Here is a 23,059-nt window from a genome sequence, read left to right on the forward strand (position 1 = left end):
ATTCAAGAATTTGAAGGGAAAGAACGTGTTATTTATTATTTGAGCAGAAGATTAGTGGATGCTGAGACAAGGTATTCGGCCATCGAAAAATTATGTCTGTGTTTATACTTTTCCTTGTGTCAAATTAAGACATTATTTGTTATCTGCCGAATGTACGGTCATATGCAAAGACGACGTAGTCAAGTATATGCTGTCGATGCCGATATTAAGTGGTAGAATCGGCAAGTGGATTTTAGCATTATCAGAATTTGAACTACGTTATGAATCGACTAAGGCAGTTAAGGGGGCAGTTATGGCTGATTTTGTCACTCAGCATTGTAATACAGTGGACTCTCTGGAGGTTGCTCCTTGGACACTTTTCTTCGATGGGTCCTACATGTGGTGAAGGAGCAGGTATCGGCATTGTGTTGATTTCACCTCAAGGAAGGAAGTATGAGTTTTCATTGCCGATTGTTGCTACATCGACAAACAATCAGGCTGAATACCAAGCCTTGATAAAAGGGTTAGAATTGCTGAAGGAGATACGTGCCGATGCTGTTGAAATCTTTGGTGATTCTATGCTAGTTATAAATCAATTGGCTGGGATTTATGAATGCCGAAGTGAAGTTTTAATTTCGTATTATGAAAGATGTTTGCAATTGTTGAAAGGGTTTAGAGATTTTCGTCTTGAACATATTTCTCGACTGCATAATGAAGAGGCTAATCGACTAGCTCAGCATGCTTCAGGGTATCAGCCTATTCAGGAAGTGCTAACATCGGCAGTCGATACCGATGACTGGAGAAAGGAGATTGTCGATTATTTAAAGGATCCATATAAAAAGGTTGAAAGACGTATAAGGTTCCAAGCTACCAAGTATGTGCTCCTCGATGATGAATTATATTATCGAACTATAGATGGAGTTTTACTCAGATGTGTTAGCAGTGATGAATCGAAAAGTTTGATGGGTGAAATTCATGAAGGAGTGTGTGGGGCGCATCAATCGGCTTTCAAGATGAAGTGGATGATCAGAAGGAATGGATACTATTGGCCGACTATTCTTGAAGATTGTTTTAAATATTTTAAAGGATGTCAGGGGATGTCAAAAGTTTGGTAATATTCAAAGAGCGCCTGCATCGGCTATGAACCCTATAATTAAACCTTGGCCGTTCCGGGGATGGGCTATCGATCTCATCGGTCAGATTTATCCACCATCAAGCAAAGGACATAAATTTATTCTGGTTGCTACCGATTATTTCACAAAATGGGTTGAGGCAATTCCTTTAAAAAAGGTGACATCGGCTAATATGATCGATTTTGTGAAAGAGCATATTGTTTACCGATTTGGTATTCCTCAGACTATCACTACCGATCAGGGTACTATGTTTACATCGGGAGAATTTGATGAGTTTGCTGTAGGTATGGGAATTAAAGTTTTAAATTCTTCTCCATATTATGCTCAAGCTAATGGTCAGGCTGAGGCTTCTAACAAAGGGATCATCAAACTCATTAAGCGCAAAATTAAAGAAAATCCTAAGAGGTGGCATACAGTATTAAATGAAGCCTTGTGGTCATATCGGATGTCATATCATGGTGCAACCAAAGTAACGCCTTATCAGTTAGTATATGGACACGATGCAGTATTGCCTTGGGAAATTAAAACTGGCTCTAGGCGAATACGTTCTCAAAATCAGCTGACAGCCGATGATTATGATACTCTTATGAAGGATGAGTTGGAAGATGTGGCGGGTCATCGGTTAAGAGCTTTAGTTAGCATCGAAGAAAATAAGAAAAGAGTAGCCAGATGGTATGACAAGAAGGGTGAAGGATAAAGGAGTTTGCCGATGGAGATCTGGTCTGGAAATTGATTTTACCGATTGGGACTAAAAGTTCAAAGTTTGGAAAGTGGTCTCCTAATTGGGAAGGTCCATATAGGATAAATCAGTCTGTTCCTGGTAACGCATATATTCTAGAAACCCTCGAAGGGGTTGTGTTTCCCAGAGCATTAAATGGAAAATATTTGAAGAAATATTACCCTAGTATCTGGATGGATGCATAAAAGTATAAGTGCCGATAACAGTCCTATCGGCTAGAATTATACAAGGACTGTCAATGTCTCATAAAGTGCCGATGCAATAGACAAGATTTACAAGTTTAACAAGGATTGGATAGCCAATATCGCACGCAGGCGAATCTGGTCGGCTTCCTTCATTTCTTTGATGTCTTCATCGGCAGCACCCTCCACAGGCTTGAGTTTTTTCTTCATGGCCAAGGCTTTGCGAGCCTGGATGTCTCTTTCTTGCTGAAGGGCCTTGATGGCATCGGGTAGCTGGCTTTCTTCTTGTTGGGCATGAGTTAAGGCTGCCTCGACTTCTTTCAATTCAGCCAATAGAGCCATCCTCTTTGCCGATAAATCTAAGATTTTCTGCTTAAGTTCAGCGCCTGAAGTCTGCAAGTTGCCGATGCCCTTGTGCTTCTCATCAGGCAATCTGTTTCAGTTGTAGCATCTCTTCTTTGAGTTGAGCCTGAGCTGCTCTATCAGCAATGCGTTGAGCTAGCCCGTTGATATTGCAGTTGGCGGCTTTCTAAATGGGCTGCTGGGAAGAGTGCTTCTTCAACATCGGCAGGGACCTGGCCACGGATTGTTTTGAAAATTGCCTTTGCGGGGTCCGAGTCATCTACCAGTTGGGCGGTATCCTGCTTGTAACAAGTTCAGGAGAGCTTCCAACTTAGACTTAGTTTCTACCGATATTGTTCCCAATGCAAGAGAAGAACTTGTTTCCTCTCCCTCATCGTCAGAAACATCAATGGCAAAGGAAAATAGGTTGTTTGGGGAGTCTTGTTCCTGAGAAAAAGAAAAGGAGGTCAGTTAAGGATAAGTATGAATGTTATAAATCGACTAGGTCAATCGGCTTACCTGTTTCAAGACAATTTCCTGTAATTGGCTGGAGGAAGTAGCCTGGAGTATGCCGTGTGGAGGATCGGCTGAGCTTGCCGATGGGATATCCTCTGTGGCCTCGTCGGTGGTTGGCCCTTGGGGTATGATGACCGATGGTATGTCCTGTATAGGAGGATTAACTGCTTGCTCAGTTGCATTCAACTGAGTTTGGCCGGCTTGCAGACGTTGGGGCAGATGTGGGGATCGGCATGGACTTCTGTCGTTTTGGCTGTGCCTCGACATCTGTTAAGGCTTTACGCTTTGCTTGGGCCTCAGCAACGGTTGGCTGGGGGGCATCGGCACTTGTTGGTTGTGGAGCTTGAACATCTGGTATGCTTGCCGATGTACCCATTTGTTGCTGCAAAACAAGTGTAAGGGTTGTAGCAGCAGCCAATGGAGTGGCCCTAGCTGTAGCCAATTTGGATTTGGAGGTGATGGTCTTGGCACGGGTCTTCTGATGAGCCAAAGCAGCTAAGGTGGGGGCGTTGTAGCCGATCGGTGATATCGGAGAAATAGGCCAAAGATCGAAGGGTTTCCCACTTTTGCTCATAGATGGTGCTGGGTCGTTAACCTATCACGAGAAAGTTAGTTACCGATATATGAAAGGAAAAAGCAGAAGGGAGTTAAAAGAAACTTACTGCGTCATCGGGAATGGCGTATTCAGGGTCGATCATGTGCCGATATGTGTGAGCAGATGTTGCAAACAGTTGTTCCCTCCACTCTCGCCACCATTGCTTATATGATTCGGTCATAAAAGATGCTGGCGTCCAGATGGATATATCGACATCTGTAGTATCGGCATCGGGGGAGAGTCGCACTACCCTGCTCCAATCTGTTCCGCAGGTGATTGTTTCTCTGGGTTTGATCACATCGGCAAAACAAAGTTTGATTGGCAGTTGCCCAAAAGCCAATTGACGGGATACTGCCGATGGATTGTAGAATTCATACGTGATATTGGTGTTTTTCCCGCTACCGAATGTGTTTACTGGGATTGCCCTGGGAGTAATGATGGCCATCATGAGTTCAGTTATCTTGATTCAGAGTGTCATCGGCAAAGTTGAAAAGAAGGGGGAATCTGTTTTCTTCGTCGATATAAGGTACCCAAGGCCCTATGATCACGAGAAAGACCATTGTAGAAGCTTTGGAAGAATCTGCCAATCTGGTCTTCATTGGCCTCTGTTCCTAGGGAGGACAATTATGGCTTCACCAAAATTGAGGGGTGAGCGTGTTGCCGATTCCTCATCCCCAAGCACGTGGTCTTCATTAATTTCTCGTGGAATTGTTGGGCAAAGAAGTCCCATTGCAAACGTTTGTGCATATGGGCATTCAGCCACATGTTGATAAACCACCACGGGCCTCCTAAGTTGCCGATGGGTTCGCCAAGCAAAAGTTTCTGAGACACTTGATGAAGAAGATGATAAGTGGAGCTCAGAAGGTATCGGCCAAGAGGGAACCTTACACCATTGGCCAAGAGTTTAGCCGCGGGGAGGAAGGCATTGGTTGGTCCTACTGATCGACCACAGAAGATAAATTTTTCTAACCACATATTCAAGAATGTGGCATGTTCCCTTTGGTTAACTGTCCCGGTCCTCTGGCATTCTTGAATATATCCTGTCCAACCGCCGATGTTGCGGGTATTCACCCTATGTTCAGATTTTCTGCCATAGATGGAGCCTTCATCGGTAGTTGAAATGTCCAAGCCAGTGAGCATGTAGACATCGGCAAGTGTGGGAGTAGCTGGGCCATGTCCAAACATAAAAGTGTTTGTTGTGTCTGACCAGAAGTAAGCAGCTGCAATCATCATTGACTCGTTCTTTTGCATATCGGCAATGGATAGCCTGATGCATTGGTCTAGCTTCCGTTCTGCCCAGTGTACTTGCATCGACCTGTTGACCCTCAAGTACCAATGTTTCCACCCTTTGGTGGGTTTGGGCCAAGATCGGAATGTATCTTTCCAAAGATTCAGAGGGAAATTTTGGGCTCTAAAAGGGATTCTGTTAACCTCTACATTAATCAGATCAGTTGGATCTGGGTTGCCCATTGGTCCTAGGCATTGGAAATGCGGCTGATCGGTTGGAATAACTAATTTATTGCAAAGTTCCTAAGTTTAGAAGATCCGAAGAACAAAGAAAAAGAGAAAAATTACCAACTGTATGAACTCGCAATCAAGGTAAAAAGTAACGGAAGTGGAACGAACCGCAGAGACGTCGAAGTTGATTGCCATTGTCTTGAGGTAGATGGAGGCATGAGTGGGAGACTCGAGGTTGACGATGGAGAAAAGTTCTTGTTGGTTGAGGTCGCGCAGTTGTTCGTCGGAGTCGCCGCCGGAAAGAGAGAATGCCAAAGATTGGAGTCTGAGGGTAGAAAACGAGGGTTCTGGAGAAATCTATTTATAAGCCGCTTGGAGTAGGGGTATTTTGGACTTATCTCTATGCCGCGCGCATGTAGGTCGAGATGATTCAGATGGATATGGTAACTGTTCACACGATAATCAAGGAATTGTACAGATGATTTGATGACAAGTAATCATGATTTGGAAGAGATCTCGGTACAGGATATTTTAATTCTGAAAATGGCGGCATTATTATGTTAGGATCTTGCCGATGGATTATTGTTTCGGTATCTTAACCATAATCAGGGCAAGAGTGGTTGGAAATTGTGCGATATTTACTGAGGTGCGTGAATCAGGACTAGATTTGATTAGATTTGATAACAGATCAAGTTTTGGCTTGGAGGATGAGTTACGGTAATTGGGCGAAGGCAAATGTTATCTGGAGTAAATTTCGGAGCATTAATGGTTTTATACTCTGAAATTGGGGGGCATGTGTTGACACCGTTTTTTGCACGTGTCAATGATCAGAGTGGGCTAATCGGCAGGTGGAAAGTTACTGTATACGTTGACAACCGATGAAAATCAGCTTGTAAAGATGGTTGCCGATGAATGGTGGTGATCGATGGAGAAGTTGATTTACTCGGGCGTTACCGATAAGGTTGGAGATGTTATTGTCGATGCCGATGAAGGGAGGCTTGAAGACTACTGCCGATGAAATAGGAAGTATGCCGATGGAAAGGAGGTTGGTGAGATTTCCATCGTAATTGAAGCGGACAGGGAAATAGATAGGAGTTGATTTCCTTTTCTATATTTGTTAGAGTATGATTCATATAAAGAGTCACGTGTTTCCTTAGATATGGACTTGGTGTCCTAGTTGTATTTTGGTTATGTCTCTTTAGATCAGGGTATAAATATAGATTGAGGGGCAATGTAATGGATATCAATCAATATCAAAACCAATTTTTACTCATATTTGCATCTACTTACTTTTTCGGCGACTTCGTCAATTTGCATATTTTTTCCTTTTTACGAGTTCTCATTGATTCGGCGAGTTGCATAGCTTCAGTGCGACCTTCGGCGATTCTCGAGTTCCGCGTGAGTACCTCTTGGCCGTGACTTCCGGGCGTATCGCTGTTGTCAGGACCAAAGTGCTCGTATCTTCATCCTTGTCGATTAACAGGTCAAATCGACTGGCACGCTTTGGATATCGATTCGGGTATTAGCCCTTTGTGTTTGTAGATCCACGTTTTGCATCAACAACAGTAGAAAAGATGATTACTGCAGAGGAGAAGACATGAGAAAGGTTCCCAGATAGAAACAACCGAGACAACCCAGACAAGCAAAATCATCGAAACATCAGACATCAAGAAAGAAAACGTGGACTAGACAACACCATAGCGGTGGCTGACAAATCAAGGAAGTTTTCCAAACCCAGAAGGTATGACGACATTGAAAACATGCATTGCATCTGGCACCCTAAAGGAAATTACACCATCGGAAATTGCTACACTTCAATGATCGATACACAAGAAAAGATAGTAAGGGAAACACAAAAGAAGACAATCAGAAAAAGGATGAAGACAACCACGAAGACAAGGGATTCGAAAAATCCAGGGGGACAGTAGCAGTGATCTTCACCGGGGCCCTAGATTCCAGAAGCAAACATCAAGAAAAGCTAGCTCTACGAACCATCATGGCAGCAGAACCGGCTACTCCAAGATATCTCAATTGGTCACAGTATCCAATCCAGTTTTCAAGAGAAGACCAATGGACTAGCATAGGAAATGCAGGCTATTACCCACTAGTTCTAGATCCAACAATCGCTAGTATGACTGTCACAAAAGTACTAATCGATGGGGGAGCCAGACTCAACATCATTTTTTCTAAAACGCTAAAGAAGATGGGACTACAACTCGCCGGGATGATTACACCAACGAGCACCCCTTTTATGGGATAGTACCCGGCAAGGCAGCCATGCCACTTGGACAAATCACTCTACCGGTTACTTTTGGAACTCCCTCAAACTACCATACAGAGTTCATCAAGTTTGAAGTTGCAGACTTCGATTCATCATATCACGCAATCCTCGGGCGCCCAGCACTAGCAAAATTTAGGGCGATACCGCATTACCCGTACCTATTGCTTAAGATGCCAGGGCCTAATGGTGTTCTTTCCCTTCGAAGTGATTTGAAGCGCGCTTTTGACTGCGACGTTCAGCCAATCCAAATTGCAACCAAAGCACAAGCCGACAATGATAGAAAATAAATAGCCACTATTGCCACAGAAATGAGCCCAGAAGAACTAGAGATACCGGCTAAAAAGCCCAACATCCTCGCAACACCAAAAGAAGCCGACGTTAAGCAAATCGACCTGGGCACCGGTGATCCCTCCAAAACGGCAACCATCAGCGCCCACCTCTCGGCAAAATATGAACTCGTGCTCACCAACTTTCTTCGGGACAACAAAGATATCTTCGCTTGGAAGCCGGCCGACATGCCAGGTGTCCCAAGAGAGTTGGCTGAGCACAGAATCGATATCAACGAAGGCTCCAAGCTTGTGAAGCAACGGCTACGACGATTCTCACCCGACAAGAAGGCAGCAATTAAAAAAGAAATCACAAAGCTAATGGCAGCCGGATTCATTAGAGAAATCATTCACCTAGATTGGCTAGCAAACCTAGTTCTAGTACAAAAAAAGAATACGGACGAGTGGCACATGTGCGTCGACTACACAGATCTCAACAAACACTGCCCGAAAGATCCATTCGGGCTACCACGCATTGATCAGATAGTTGATTCAACAGCAGGATATGCCCTATTATCCTTTCTTGATTGCTATTCAGGATATCACCAGATCGCATTAAAGGAACAAGACCAGAGCAAGACATCTTTCATCACTCCGTTCGGTGCCTACTGCTACAAGACCATGTCATTTGGACTCAAGAATATTGGTGCCACTTACCAAAGAGCTATCCAAACGTGCCTTGGTGAACAGATTGGCGAAAGCGTAGAGGCATACGTGGATGACGTAGTACTAAAAACAAAGAACCTCGGACACACTAATTGAAGACTTAAAGCAAACCTTCGAAAACCTAAAAAGCTGGAAGATGGAAATTGAACCCAAACAAGTATGTATTCAGGAGTTCCTTCAGGACAACTACTCGGATTCTTGGTCAGTCATCGTGGAATCGAAGCCAGCGCCAAGCAAATTCGAGCCATAACAGAGATGGGCCCTCCTCGAAGTGTCAAAGATGTGCAGAAACTACAGGCTGCATGGTAGGCCCTCAATCGTTTCATATCAAGACTCGGCGAAAAAGGGTTACCTTTCTTTAAACTACTAAAGAAGACAGACAAGTTCGAGTGGGACAGAAGAAGCCAACGAAGCTTTCAAAGACTTAAGGCATACCTCACCTCCTCGCTCGTTCTCACAGCCTCCAAAGAAAATACGAAGACATGATGTTGTACATTGTGGTAACTTCTACTGTGATCCGCACAATCGATAGTCATAGAAAGAGAAGAAGGGCGCGTATATAAAGTACAATGCCCCGTATACTACATCAGCGAAGTACTGTCAGAATAAAAAATCTGTTACCTACATGTACAAAATCTACTCTACGCCCTCCTGATCACTTCACGCAAGTTTCGCCACTATTTTGAAAGCCACAAGATTACCGTGGTGACAGATTTCCCACTCGGAGACATCCTACACAATAGAGACGCAACAGGGCGCATATCTAAGTGGGCAGTTGAACTTGGTGCTCTCAATATCGATTTCACCCCATGGAAGGCAATTAAATCTCAAGCCCTTGCCGATTTTGTTGCCGAGTGGACAGAAATTCAACAACCTATGTCAAATACCATCCTTGACCATTGGAAGATGTACTTTGATGGATCACTCAAGCTAGGCGGAGCCGGTGCAGGCGTTCTCTTCATTTCTCTAGACGGAAAACAACTCAAGTATGTCCTTCAGATATTATGGCAAGCTACAAACAATGAAGCAGAATACGAAGCCCTCATCCACGGGCTTCGAGTGGCAATTACCCTCGGAATCAAGCGATTACTCGTATACGGCGATTCAACAGTAGTCATCAACCAAGTCAACAAAGATTGGGACTGCACCAAAGAAAACATGGGCGCTTACTGTGCTAAAATACGAAAACTCAAAAAACATTTTCAAGGATTATAAATTCTACATATCCTACGCGATTCTAATATTGCAGCAGACGTCCTCGCCAAGCTCGGATCTGATAGGGCGAAGGTCCCACCTGGTGAGATAACGCCTGAACTCCAAGCTAAAGGCACCCAGATTTTGGTAATCACCACCTCATGGACCCAGGTTTTTATTGATTATATCAAAGAGAATAAGTTGCCAGCAGATAAAGAGGAGGCTACCCGAGTTGTTCGCAGAAGCAAGAACTACGTCCTAGTAGGGGACAAGCTGTACAGAAGAGCTGCATCATCAGAAGTACTCCTAAAACGTGTCTCGTTTGAAAAAGGCAAAGAGATCTTAGACGGAATACACTCAGGTTGCTGTGGAAATCATGCCGCTTCAAGAACACTAGTCGGCAAAGCATTCCACACCAGATTCTACTGGCCAACCGCTTTGAAAGACGCAGAAGAACTCGTCAGAAAATGCAAAGGTTGTCAAATGTTCGCAAGACAAGCTTGGGCACAGGTACATAATCACAGATTTGGGTTCTCCCTTCACAGCTACATAATTCCAAAGTTGGGCACAGGATTGCGGCTTCGGCATAGATTACGCATTAGTCACACATCCAGAAGCCAACGGATAGGTAGAAAGGGCTAACAGACTCATACTAGCCAGATTAAAACCAAGATTGTATGAAGAACTAGTGGACTATGGATCCAAATGGATTGAAGAATTACCCAAAGTAGTAAGGGGGCTACGAACTCAAATAAGCAGAGCCACCGGATACTCACCTTTCTTCCTAGTTTATGGATCAGAAGCCGTACTACCTGCCGAGTTGATCTGGACGTCACCAAGGATAGAATAATATGACGAAGGAGAAGCAGAACACACCCGAAGATTAGAACTTGATAGTACAGAAGAAGTCAGAGTAAACGCTACCCTTCAATCAGCCAGATACCTCCAAGGTTTAAGACACCACTACAACAAGAATACCCAGCCTCGATCACTCCAAATCGGAGACCTAGTACTAAGAAGAATACAAAAAACTGATGGACGCCATAAACTACTCAGTCCATGGGAAGGTCCTTTTATTGTCACAAAAGTTACCGGACCAGGCACATACAAGTTGATAACTGAAGATGGAAAAGAAGTCAACAATACATGGCACATCAGCCAACTAAGAAGATTCTACGCATGAAAACAACCCACGGAAGAATATATATACAAGCCACAAGAGATCAACGTTCATGATCAATAAAGATGGTGTTCCTCGACAACATATGTCTTATTATGGCTTTCCCCGAGTTGTTTTCACTGAGCATACCGGCCGAGAGCAAAAGAGCTAAAAAGATGCTTAAGCTCGCCGATGAGGGTAGCTAATAAGCTAACACCCGAACCAAAAAGTAAAATGGCTGAAATTATGCCTAAGCATACCGGCCGAGAGCAAAAGAGCTGAAAAGATGCTTGAGCCCGCCGATGAGGGTAGCTAATAAGCTAACACCCAAACCAAAAAGCAAAATGGCTGAAATTATGCCTGAGCATACTGTCCGAGAGCAAAAGAGCTGAAAAGATGCTTGAGCCCGCCGATGAGGGTAGCTAATAAGCTAACACCCGAACCAAAAAGCAAAATAGCTAAAACTATGCCTGAGCATACCGGCCGTGAACAAAAAGCTAAAAAGATACTTGAGCCTGCCGATGAGGGTAGCTAATAAGCTAACACCCGAACCAAAAAGCAAAATGGCTGAAATTATGCCTAAGCATACCGGCCAAGAGCAAAAGAGCTGAAAAGATGCTTGTGCCCGCCGATGCGAGTAGCTAATAAGCTAACACCCGAACCAAAAAGCAAAATGGCTGAAATTATGCCTGAGCATACCGGCCGAGAGCAAAAGAGCTGAAAAGATGCTTGAGCCCGCCGATGATGGTAGCTAATAAGCTAACACCCGAACCAAAAAGCAAAATGGCTGAAATTATGCCTTAGCATACCGGCCGAGAGCAAAAGAGCTGAAAAGATGCTTGAGCCCGCCGATGAGGGTAGCTAATAAGCTAACACCCGAACCAAAAAGCAAAATGGCTGAAATTATGCCTGAGCATACCGACCGAGAGCAAAAGAGCTGAAAAGATGCTTGAGCCCACCGATGAGGGTAGCTAATAAGCTAACACCCGAACCAAAAAGCGAAATGACTGAAAATTATGCCTGAGCATACCGGCCAAGAGCAAAAGAGCTAAAAAGATGCTTGAGCCCGACGATGAGGGTAGCTAATAAGCTAACACCCGAACCAAAAAGCAAAATGGCTGAAATTATGCCTGAGCATACCGGCCGAGAGCAAAAGAGCTGAAAAGATGCTTGAGCCCGCCGATGAGGGTAGCTAATAAGCTAACACCCGAACCAAAAAGTAAAATAGCTGAAATTATGCCTGAGCATACCGGCCGAGAGCAAAAGAGCTGAAAAGATGCTTGAGCCCACCGATGAGGGTAGCTAATAAGCTAACACCCAAACCAAAAAGCAAAATGGCTAAAACTATGCCTGAGCATACCGGTCGTGAACAAAAAGCTGAAAAGATGCTTGAGCCTGCCGATGGGGGTAGCTGATAAGCCAACACCCGAACTGATCCTAAGATGTTTTTACAACTAGGGAAAGAGCCAGATGCTCGCCACATCTCGAGTTAAGCAAAAAAGCTAAAAAGAAGAAGCTGAAGATACTTGAGATCGCTGGTCCTAAGTCTTTTTAGTACTAACAAGAACAAAAAGGTTGTCAAGACAAAGATATACATATACCAAGTTGTTCACACGGCGCAGACGAAAGCCAGACAAGCACTCGGCAAATCAAGAAAGTTTGTCAACACAACGATCTACATATACTGAGTTGTTTACACGACGCAGACAAAAGCCAGACAAGCACTTGACAAATCAAGAAGATTTGTCAAGACAACGATCTACATATACCGAGTTGATTACACAGCGTAGATAAAAGCCATACAAACGCTTGACCTATCAAGGAGTGATCCTACAACGGATGAAACAACACGACCACCATAAACTGTGGATGCGCACCACGACCAACAAACGACTACTCAAAAAAAATTATGATCACTTGGACAACTCATTTAAAGAATAAACAGGGTGAAGACATCTAAGCAAAGAAGACATCAACAAAAATAAAGAATCTTCATTCAAAAAGAAGTATAATATCCTATTACAGAGGCTGGAGTACAAAGGTCAATTATATCAAGCATCGTCATCAGGAGAAGAAATATCAATATTAAGATTATCCACAATCCTCCTAGCTAAATCTTCGACCTCAGGCTCCACCTTTTCAACGACATCCAGATATTCTTGACTCTCGGCTTCCTCTGCAATCTTGGACAAAGGGACCTCTGGAGCAAGAACCCGGACCTGGGCAAGAACATTTCTGGTACATAGTTGGGCGCACCTCTTCACGAACTCCTGGAAACGGGTCGGAACTTAGGGAATAAACTGAGCCCAAGATTGACCATCATCTGTTGGAGTCCGGAGAAGGTCGGCTACTGACCAAAATGATTTCCATAAAGCATTCTAGTTCTCAGTAGCCGTCACCAACTTACCAGTCAAGACTTCAACAGTTTTTTGGACCTGCACAAGATCCCTGTCAGCTCCACGCCTAATCAACTTGGCAAGCGTGAGTTCTTCTTCAGCACGAGTAATTACCTCCTCAGCCCTGTTGTGATTATTGCGAACAAGTATCTTCATTTCCTCAATACCCTCCGAGAGCTTCTGCTTTTTAACTCAGAGAGCTAGACCAGGCACCAAAAAATAAGTCAGCAGAAAGGGAAATTTGAATACAAAAGGAAACAAAAAAGAACCCGCAATACTATTGCACTCTTTCTTCATGGCCTCCATATTCTTCATGGCCTCCACATTCTTCACGGCCTCCTAGACATCACCATCCCTTCGCTCTTCTGCCTCAACCACCCGGGCACGAAGAGCCTGTTCCTCCCTCTGGTGCATTTGACGCTCGGTCTCCATCTCGGCCCGACAGAGGTCAAGCTCTGTTTTTAGGGCACTAACCTTAGAAGACAACTTTTTCTCGGTTTCAGACAAGAAAAAGAAGCCGGTATGATCCCAAGAAAAAGACTGAACAAAAAGACAGAGAAAAAAACAAGACATAAGAACAGAAGAAAGACGAACATCCAAAGAAAGAACTTCAGAAAAACTTACCTAGAGTTTTTCCCCAAAAGAAGTCGCAAAGGTTCCCTAGGCAGCGGTCAGCTCTGACAACCGATAAGTGGCATCGAATTGTTGCAACACATCATCATCCAAACGCTGACCACCAGTAGCAAGAGGAGCAGAGGGAGAAGCCAGTCGATGCAAAGAAGGCAAGACCAGGGCCGTATCCTAGGAAGCCCTAGCTACCTCCTCAGATGGATCCACCGCCCGGAGTCAGCAAATCCGCAGCAGCGTGATCACCAGGGAACCCTGTCTCCCTCACAGCCACCTCGTCGACCGTACATTCCGAGTCCTGAGACTCAGTACACAGGGGCGCACCAGAGGACTGACAAGAGGTCGACTGAGGGTTAAGGGAAGGCGAGGGTCTGCAAGATGATAAGGAAACTCGACGATAAGAATATGAATCAGAAAAAAGGAAAACAGAAGCAAAGAAACATAACCAGGATTCACTCACTTAGCTATCTTCTTCTTTATAAAACCCCCAAGACGAACAGAAGACCTTAGAGGGGGAACTATAGCAGCAAAAATATCACCACCACTCTGCGACAGGAGTGGCGTGGTCGGTACCGGAGCCCCAGAAAAACTCGAGCTCTACGACCGCTTACTACAAGAGAACAATGCCAAAGTTAGAACAAAAAGAGGTGTTTAACAACAGAAAAACAAGAAAACAACTCACCGACGCATGACAAGGGCCGCATCATCATCCTCATCTACCTCGCTCTCAAACAAGTCAACCACAGCGCCATTTAAAAAAGAAGAAAAGTACTCGGTTAAAGGCACAAACAAACAACAAAAAAACAAAACGTATTAATATGCTCACCTAGGAGCACGCTACCTATAACTTGAGTACCTAGACGAGTACTCGACTAGCGAGACTTCTTGGTAGCAGACAAACTAGAAGAAAAACAATCTGCTCGCCCCCTTTTTCTGAAACTACGAGGAGCTCGAGGAACTAGACGAGGAACATACTCTACATATGCGTCAAGAACTATGGAAGAAACATCAGGAAACATCATGGTGGTTTGAAACTTACTGGTTAAAGATGCCCTAGCAAGACTCTCCCCAGTCTCCACCATGGCAGGGCGGTCATCAAGGGGGATCGGATCAATGAAGTTATACCCCAATTCCTATAAAAGAGTAAAACAACGAGACGAGAAAGATTAAGCAAAAAGTGGAGACAACAAAGGAAATACAAAAAGTACCCGCATAAGAAAAACAACTCACAGCAGGAGGCGGGTTGTTAGCACAATACTCAGGGACAACATGCGGGACGACGCTTACTCCTTTCAACATCTTCCGAAGGTGCTCGAGCACCTCCTCATCAGTCAACTCAAGGGCAGGGACCATACGAGAAGTGTCCTCCGCCCAGAGTACTCAAAACCATAATTCTCTCGCTCCTTCAGAGGTTGAACACGGCGGCAAAGAAAACTGGAAATGATCCCGAAGCCGGTCAAGCCTTGCTGTTTCAGAGTACATATCCTCTCAAGAAACGGCTTGATCGCCTGGAGCTCATCCATCGCCAGGAGATTTTTTCCCATCGGTCATTAACCACGGGACCAGAACCAGAATGAACAGCAAGAGGAGGAATCATATTGGCGGCATAAAATTAGTCGGCACGCCAATCCCTCACAGAATCAACCAAGTCATAATCAAAGAATTTACTCTTACGACCCTGACCAAACTGAATCCCGCAGCCACCAAGAACATGGGTGTCATCGCTGCGGGGTTGGGGCTTCAGACGGAAGAAGTAACGAAAGAGAGAAAGAGGAGGAATTGCAAGAAAAGTTTTATAAAGATGAACAAAAATAGAAAGATGAAGGACAGCATTGGGAGCAAGATGATTCAAGCTAATCCCAAAATAACTGAGAAATCGATGAAGAAAAGCAGAAGCAGAAAGACAGAGTCCAGCACGGATAAAGAAGACAAAAAGAACAATCTCACCAGGACCTGGAGTTGGGACCCGGTGCTGGCCTGGAGCTTTCCAATCAGCAAACTCCTTGCCCTGGATCAGACCATCACTGACAAGCTCGCGTAACTGATCCTCAGTCGTAGTCAGAGCCGGCCAGATCTTCTGAGCAGCCCTCATGGCTATGAATTCTTGATTTTCAATCACAGAAAGCGATGTCTCCTCGTCCACAAAGGTTGCCTGGGACTTGCTCGCTGATTTCTTCCTACCCATATACTAGCAAAAGCAATAAAGCACTAAGAAACGATGATGCTCAGACGACGACGCTCAGATGACGGCGACAATGGCGACGGCGAAGTTTTGCAGACTAGGGTTTCAAGGCAAAAGCAAGGCAGCAAAGAAAAAGAAGAAGACAGGCCTTTAAATAGATTTTACAGCAATAAAAACGCGGCCCACCATGCCCGTTTAAACACGGCATGAGAACGCAACGATCCATTTCTCACCACAACTGACAGCTGAAATGACGGACGGCACACTTCTACACAACGGTACAGTTCAACGGGCAAATTTTAGACTTATCCATCCAGCACCACGGCAGAGTTATCATATTGCTACAAAAAGAATTCATCAAGCATGAAGCAACGAAGGGTTATCTCACAAGGAACAAAAGAACCCGGTTCTTATAGAAAGAACTCGGGAATCTCATAAACAACTAGGACATCAGCAGAAAAAAGAATGACAACTCAGAAGACAAGATTCTTTCCATTACAAATGACTTCATAAAATACAAGATTACACATCTTACAAGACCGAATGAACTCGGTACTATGACAAGCAAGGTAGCAAAAAGGAACCCGGACACAACTAGGCTCAGGAACGACTACGTGTTCTAAATTACTACTCGGTAGAACAAACCGCACTCGGCTACACTGTTTTCTTCAAAGGACGAACGCAGTACATCCAATGCGGAAATCAGCAGCACGGCAGGACATGGACCAGGGGAGGCATGCAGGCATCTGTCTACCCAAGTCCGATGTGATGTCGGATCAGGTGTTGATCTGCACCGGACAGTCGCAGGGCAGGCGAGGAGGATCAACCTAGAACTGTCGGATAAAGGAACGTATCCCACATCACAAGACTTCCTCCAACTACCGCCACGTACTTCCTGATACAATGTCGCTGCGAGATTAGTCTACCTCTAATTCCTATCACAAGACTCCCTCCAGCTACGACAAGATATACAAGAACTACAAAATACGCCCAGGGGTTGTTCTGCTTCCCAAACTATCATATTCATGACTACGGAGATTTCAGACCACAAAACAAAATACTCAATGAATCAAAACAGCACACCAGGAGGGTATTTATAGACCAAAGAAGCGGTGCACATGGACCAGGAGCACCAACAGAACAAACCAAACAAAGGACACAGTGAAAAGACAGAATTCAATGAAAGAGGACTCAGGCGTGAAGGAACAGTACTTAAGAACGAGCATATTCGGAAGAATATACAAACACTGTACAACCCGTGAACAAACAGCATTTACACTCAACCACCACCATACAACTACATCTGACAACAGCAGACTACCAGAGAATATGCCAATACCATGTATCCGAGTTCTTTTTGAATAAAAGAACCCAGATATATGCTCACGGGCTGCAACAGGAGAGGTTTTTAGTTCTTTGAACAACTAAGATTCAAGACCCTCCAACTTTTTATTCTAAATAGAAAGAGGTTCGGGGGCTACACTCAGTGAGTGCACTTTTTTCTTCGAAAAAGCGCACGTCACCAAGAAGACTTCTTCAAGACAGACCACTTCAAAGCCTCACGACAAAAAAAAACCACGAACCGAGCTATATCCGAGTTCTTTTTGATAAAGAACCCGGATATATGCTCGGGAGCCCTTCGACGAAAAATCAGAGCAATTTCAAGACAAGACCCTCTAGCTCCTTGTTTCAAATAGCAAGAGGCTCGGGGGCTACACCCAGATAGGAGTACTTTTTCTTCAAAAAAAATACACACCACCCGAAGATCTCATGAAGCGCTACACGATTTTGCTCAAAAAAAGCACTCAGACGACGCTTGTTCCTACTCGGCAAGACCTGAAGGAACGAGACGAGACTTCCAGAGCTCAACCATGAAGTGCTCGGGGGCTTGTCGATGCGGGACCCACGGGATACCCCTCAAGGAAGGGAGAAGATCTAGTCTAACTAGGATTCTTTCCATGTAATCTTAGTAGTAGTATTATTTTATAATCCTACTAGAAACTCTTATTGTAAACCGACTAGGACTCTGGCCTCCTGACTATATAAAAGAGGGCGGGGTTCCTGAAGGAAAAAAGAGACAACACTTTACCATCAATCCAACGCAAAGGCTAACACCGACTGGATGTAGGACTATTACTCGATCACGGTCGAGGGTCCGAACCAGGATAAATCGACCGTCTCTTACGCTTACCGTTGAATTCTGCATACGCCGAAGCCCGAACAAACTGTCCCGTGTACCCCCGTGGCAGGCTATCAGTGGTGAAACATCAACAGGCCCTGTCTGTAATTATGTGGCCAGATAACCCATTTATGGCTTGTGGTCTTTCTGCTTATGACGTAGCACTATTCCTTGATCCATGGCAGCTGTGACAAACAAGCAAAAGTTAGTTAGCAGTCAGTTCAAATGCAGAGTTTAACAAGCATACGCAAATCATTATTGAGTTGCTCATGTATTATCAGTGGGTGAATGGCTTATTATCACTGACTGACTGAATATAAAATCTAATATGAACTCCAATCTACCAATTCACTACTTTCTCTTGACCACATAAAAAAGATAGCAGAAAAATCACTTGTACCTGTTACTTCTGTTTTAAATAGTGGAAATATATCTGGCTTCATCTCTTGTCAACAAGAGAATCAGACCACTTATTACACAAAAGTTTTACCACACAAGAGAATCACTTGTACCTGTTACTGATATCTCATCTACTACATTAGCATGCTGCCTCAAAGAAATTGAAATCGATCTCACGAATTTGAGCACTACCACACATCGCCTATCTCAATTGCCAAAAAAAAAAGCACTACACGGCATGTATCAGACCACCACAGAAGCATCTCACCTGAGGAAATCTCTGCAGCCATCTCAGCAGAGCGCATCTCGTTGAAGGAGAAAGATGGAGTCCGGCCATCGACACCAGCGGGAGGAAGGCAACAACTCCAGCTACCTCCAACCAGTGCAACGAGGTGTGGCCATCCTGCTCGCACCCACTGGCTGCACGGATTGAAGAGGGGACACTGATTCCTGCAGATGGGAGAACTGGAAGGACCATCCACGGTATCCCTGCCACGAGGAGGCACGAACTGGGTCACCTGGCGGCTGGGGCATAGCGACGGCGTGTAGGGCGGCGCTATCGGCAGCAATGCCCGCGAGGAAACGGAAAAAAGCGAGGTGCACCTGCTTGCTTGGAAGGAGCGGGAGAGGGACGCGCGCAGATGAGGCCCGCGGGAAGGGAGTAGCGACCCGGAATGCCGAGCGACGAGACTCGCTTTTTCTTCCGAGCGGAACTCGCGGGACAGAGGTGGGGAAAGTTGGAGAAGCCGGTGGAGAGCAAACGACGCTATTTGGCACGCCGCCGGAGGCCTTGCGTTTGCCCTTGCTGTGTATTGAAATTGTAATTTTGTTCCTATTTTTTTTTTTGACTTTGTGAATTTACTCTTACTGTGTCATTTACAGAGTACCAGTTTGCCTCTGCTCCGTCGTCCACCCCTAACAGTATTAGACTTTGTACAAAAGGACATAAATGTCCATGTGATTTTGCCCCTGTTTGTTAAGCCCAATTGTGATTTTATCTTGATTTGTAATTAGACTTTTTTATTGTATGCTGACAATTAATTAAATTTGATCAAACATATTTGGCACAACTTGCAATTATTTGAACTCAGATTTAATATTTATAAATATTCAAAATTTTGAAACCAAAAGATTCATAATGATAACAACTGGAAAAGAGAATGACATGAATCAGCTGTTGTTGTTGCATCCTTCGTAAAGAAAGGAGCCGGGCTGGAACACACTCTCTGGAGCCTCTGGCTGTGCTCGTCCGAGTGGAAAGAGAAAATTCAGCGCGTCTGGGCTCTCCTTGGATGGCCGAACCACATTGTAACAACCTAAAAATCCATACACCAAAAATACCAACTACAAAATTTTTCTCAAAAACTCCCATGTGTTGTTGTGTGTCATGTATAGAAACCCAACCTAAGAGATGCATTAGGTATAACCCCAACCTAAGTCAACACATAAGCATGACATAACTCTTGGCATAAACATGTGATTTAAGTTCTCTAGCTAAATGAACCTTGCATGCACCTTAATACCACTGGTGATTTGGATTTTCATTTGCTTCATGTAATGCTTAACAACTCCTTTGAAGACATAAACCATAAAGTAATTATTACTCAAACCAAAGAATAAATGCTTAAAGAGAAAACTATTTCCATTTTTGTATAACAAAAACTCCACTAGATTTGAATTCGAATTCTAAAACAAATTTGAATTCAAAATGAAGAAGAAGAAAAAGAAAATAGAAAAAGAAAAAGAAGAGGAAGGCCTCGCAAGCCGCCTCGGCCTGCTCGGCTTCGCGGCCCAGCCAGCCCAACCGCGCCCGCCTTCCACCCAGCGCGCGCACGCGGCCCACGAGCCGACCTAGCACGCCGCTTCCGCCCACGCGTTCGTCCGCTTCGCCTGATGTCGCTGCCGCACGGGCCCCACACGTCAGCCGCCTCCCAGCCACAGGATCGTCTTCCTCCCCACGCCGATTCCTTCTCCGACCGAGCCCCGACCGGCGTGGCAGGTGCGGGCCAGGGGTCACGCTGGGAGCATGACCCTGTCTCCTTGCGCCGCGCCTATGCAACCACGCGCGGGCCGTTGGATGCGATGCACGCGCCTCCACCGCTCGATCGTCGTCCGCCATGGGTGCCATGGAGCTCGGCTATAAAAGCCCCGACCCGGGAACCCCTAAGTTCTCTCATTGCCCCGCCGCCACTTTGTGGCCGTCCACCGCGCACCCGAGCCAAGAGAGAAGAGGAAGAAGAGGAAGAAGGACGGGGATCGCCAAAGCCGCGCGACGTCGCCGGTGTCACCGGAGCGGAGGACGTCGCCCTGATCAAGCACGTCGATGCTGCGCTGCACTACACCGCGCTGCTTCCAGAGCTACACGGCCGCAACCCGCCACTGCGTCACCATCCTATCTTCCACGACACCAAAGGTGAGCCCCGTCTTCCCCTGCTCGCCGCCAGACCTCGCTGTGTCGGCCATGGCGCTCCACACCGGGAGCGCGTAGGCCAAGGCCGTCTCCGGCCTCTAGGTACACACGCACTCGCGCGCACATCCACGACCACACCGAGACCGCCCACCGGCGCCCCGTAGTGCTCCTGCATGCCTCGCCATCGACATCATGCCGTCGTGGATGCCGTGGAGCCCCTACCGGCCACATGGGAACCTGAAGCCCCGCCTTGAGTCCCTGGACGCCCTCGCCGTGCCCCCACGGATCCGTAGAAGCCCATATCCGCCCAGCTGAGCCACCAGGGAGCCTACATGTGCGACCTCACCACCAGCAAGCACCGCCGAGCCGCCGACCACCGTGGCCAACGCCCTGGGAAACCCTGGCCACCACCGTGACCCTACCACCATACTCGTCGGGGCCTAGCAAAGCTTATTCCCACTTCAATCGGACGCCATCGCCGTTGTGGAAGACTCGCCGGTGAGCACACCACCGGCGGGAACACGCCGGGAGGGAAGCAGAGGAATCCTTCCTCTCACCGGCTGCACGCGCCTGCACCCGGTACACGTAGACCATAGAGAGAAGAAAGGAAGAGTGGACGCGGTTCACCGGAAGGAGACGCGGTCCACCGTAGACCGACGCTTGCGTCCACCGTGGACCATGCCTGTGAACCAAGCCCAGTGGAGGCCCATGGCAACGACGTGGTAGCGCCACAGCATGCCACGTGTCCGGGCCAGCCTGGCCTAGACCGGCCCAACCCGAGCCCGCCAGAACCCGTTTGATACCCAGTCCGAGTTGACCGTTGACCGGTCAACGTGACTGTTGACCTGGACCCACATGTCAGCGACACAGAGCCACTGGACCCACTTGTCAGTAGGTGATGTCATGTTGACGTCATGACGACGTCATGCGGGTCCCACCTGTCAGTAATAACACAGTCGAGGTGACGTCATGCTGACGTCACGAGGACGTCAGCTGCTGACGCTAGCAGCCTTGGCCCCACACGTCAGTGACCCTAACCCATTGACCGTTGACTCGCCGTTGACTTTGGTCGGACCCACATGTCAGTGACCCAAGAGCCTCTGGCCCCACCTGTCAGAACGATGACGTTGATGATGTCATGCTGACGTCAGCAGGACCCCACTTGTCAGCTCAGAGCCGAGCCGATGACATCAGCACGCCACGTGGACCAGTCACAGCGTGACACGTGTCAGCCCAGGATTAATTCAGCCTTTTCCATTTTCAGAGAGGAATTAAACTTCGGAAATTCATAACTAATTCATACGACCTCAGAAAAATACGAAACCAGGACCAAAATTCATCTAAAATCAAGCTCTACGCAATGAACCCATGTTTGAGTGCATTTGGCTCTTTTGAATTTCCATTGCTTCTTTGTGCTATTCTATAGACGTCGCTAACGCGACTGTAATGCGATCGTTTGCAGACTCAGAGGAGACCCAGACGGATGAGGATCTTGAGTACCATGAGGAGTACGGAGACAACTACACTGAAGATGCCACATCACACCCAATCTCGTAGCACCTATTACACATGGCTAATATAGAACTGTTATTGCTTTACTTTACTTTACTGTTGTAATCATACTAAGATAGGACTTGCATGGTAGTATACTTACTTGATGGCCTTTACCTTGACGCAACCTTACCCCTGCATACCCTGCTATTAGGCTAGACACACGCTTACTGCTATATTTCATTGCTTATACCTCTACTACGCTTATACTACATTAAATGCATGGTGGAAACTGGTGTTATCCGGACTATGGGGAGAGTGCTGCGTGTGTGACTTGGGTGTGTGGAGGGTAAGGGTTGTGTCGACCAAGTTGGAGTATACGACGAGCCGAGGGCAAGTCTTGCCATGGGGTGCTACCTGGGCACCCCTGGAATGGATACCTGTGGTGGGTAAAATGGTATATGAGGTGGCCCTAGGTGTGAACCTGTGATGGGAGGAGCCCGGGATGGAGGTGTTGTGGTGGCACGGTAAATGGAAACCCTGTTGAAGACATTCTGGCTTGGTCATCCCTAAGGACTTACTAGTACTTAGATTCATCGGAAAGCCTTACGTACCACTCGCCCTATATGGTGCGGGACGGCCAGACTACTTGGTAGGATATTGCCACTACTGCTAGGTTGGTAGCGGACAGTGTAAGGAGGTACGGGGCACGGAGGATTTCCCCCCACACCCTTCTGAGACTTCATGGAGACCTTGTGGACCCGGTTTATGACTCACAGTTTCAGCCACCCCAGACTAGACTTGG

General features: G+C 46.1%; 1 long non-coding RNA gene across 2 annotated transcripts; it reads right to left on the reverse strand.

Annotated features, from left to right (window-relative positions):
- Positions 1 to 12,608: 12,608 nt before the first annotated feature.
- LOC136462654 (uncharacterized) lies at positions 12,609 to 19,116 on the reverse strand. Of its 2 annotated transcripts, XR_010760784.1 has the most exons (9): positions 18,957 to 19,116; positions 18,622 to 18,842; positions 17,967 to 18,139; positions 14,633 to 14,726; positions 14,276 to 14,319; positions 14,054 to 14,203; positions 13,591 to 13,964; positions 13,081 to 13,506; positions 12,609 to 13,005 (listed from the first exon to the last, which is right to left on the reverse strand). It is a non-coding gene; the product is annotated as an uncharacterized lncRNA (long non-coding RNA). The 2 variants fall into 2 exon arrangements; XR_010760783.1 differs by having other exon boundaries at positions 14,276 to 14,726.
- Between the last annotated feature and the right edge of the window lie 3,943 nt (positions 19,117 to 23,059).

Source organism: Miscanthus floridulus, chromosome 7 (genome assembly GCF_019320115.1).
Source record: "Miscanthus floridulus cultivar M001 chromosome 7, ASM1932011v1, whole genome shotgun sequence".
NCBI classification, from domain to species: domain Eukaryota; kingdom Viridiplantae; phylum Streptophyta; class Magnoliopsida; order Poales; family Poaceae; genus Miscanthus; species Miscanthus floridulus.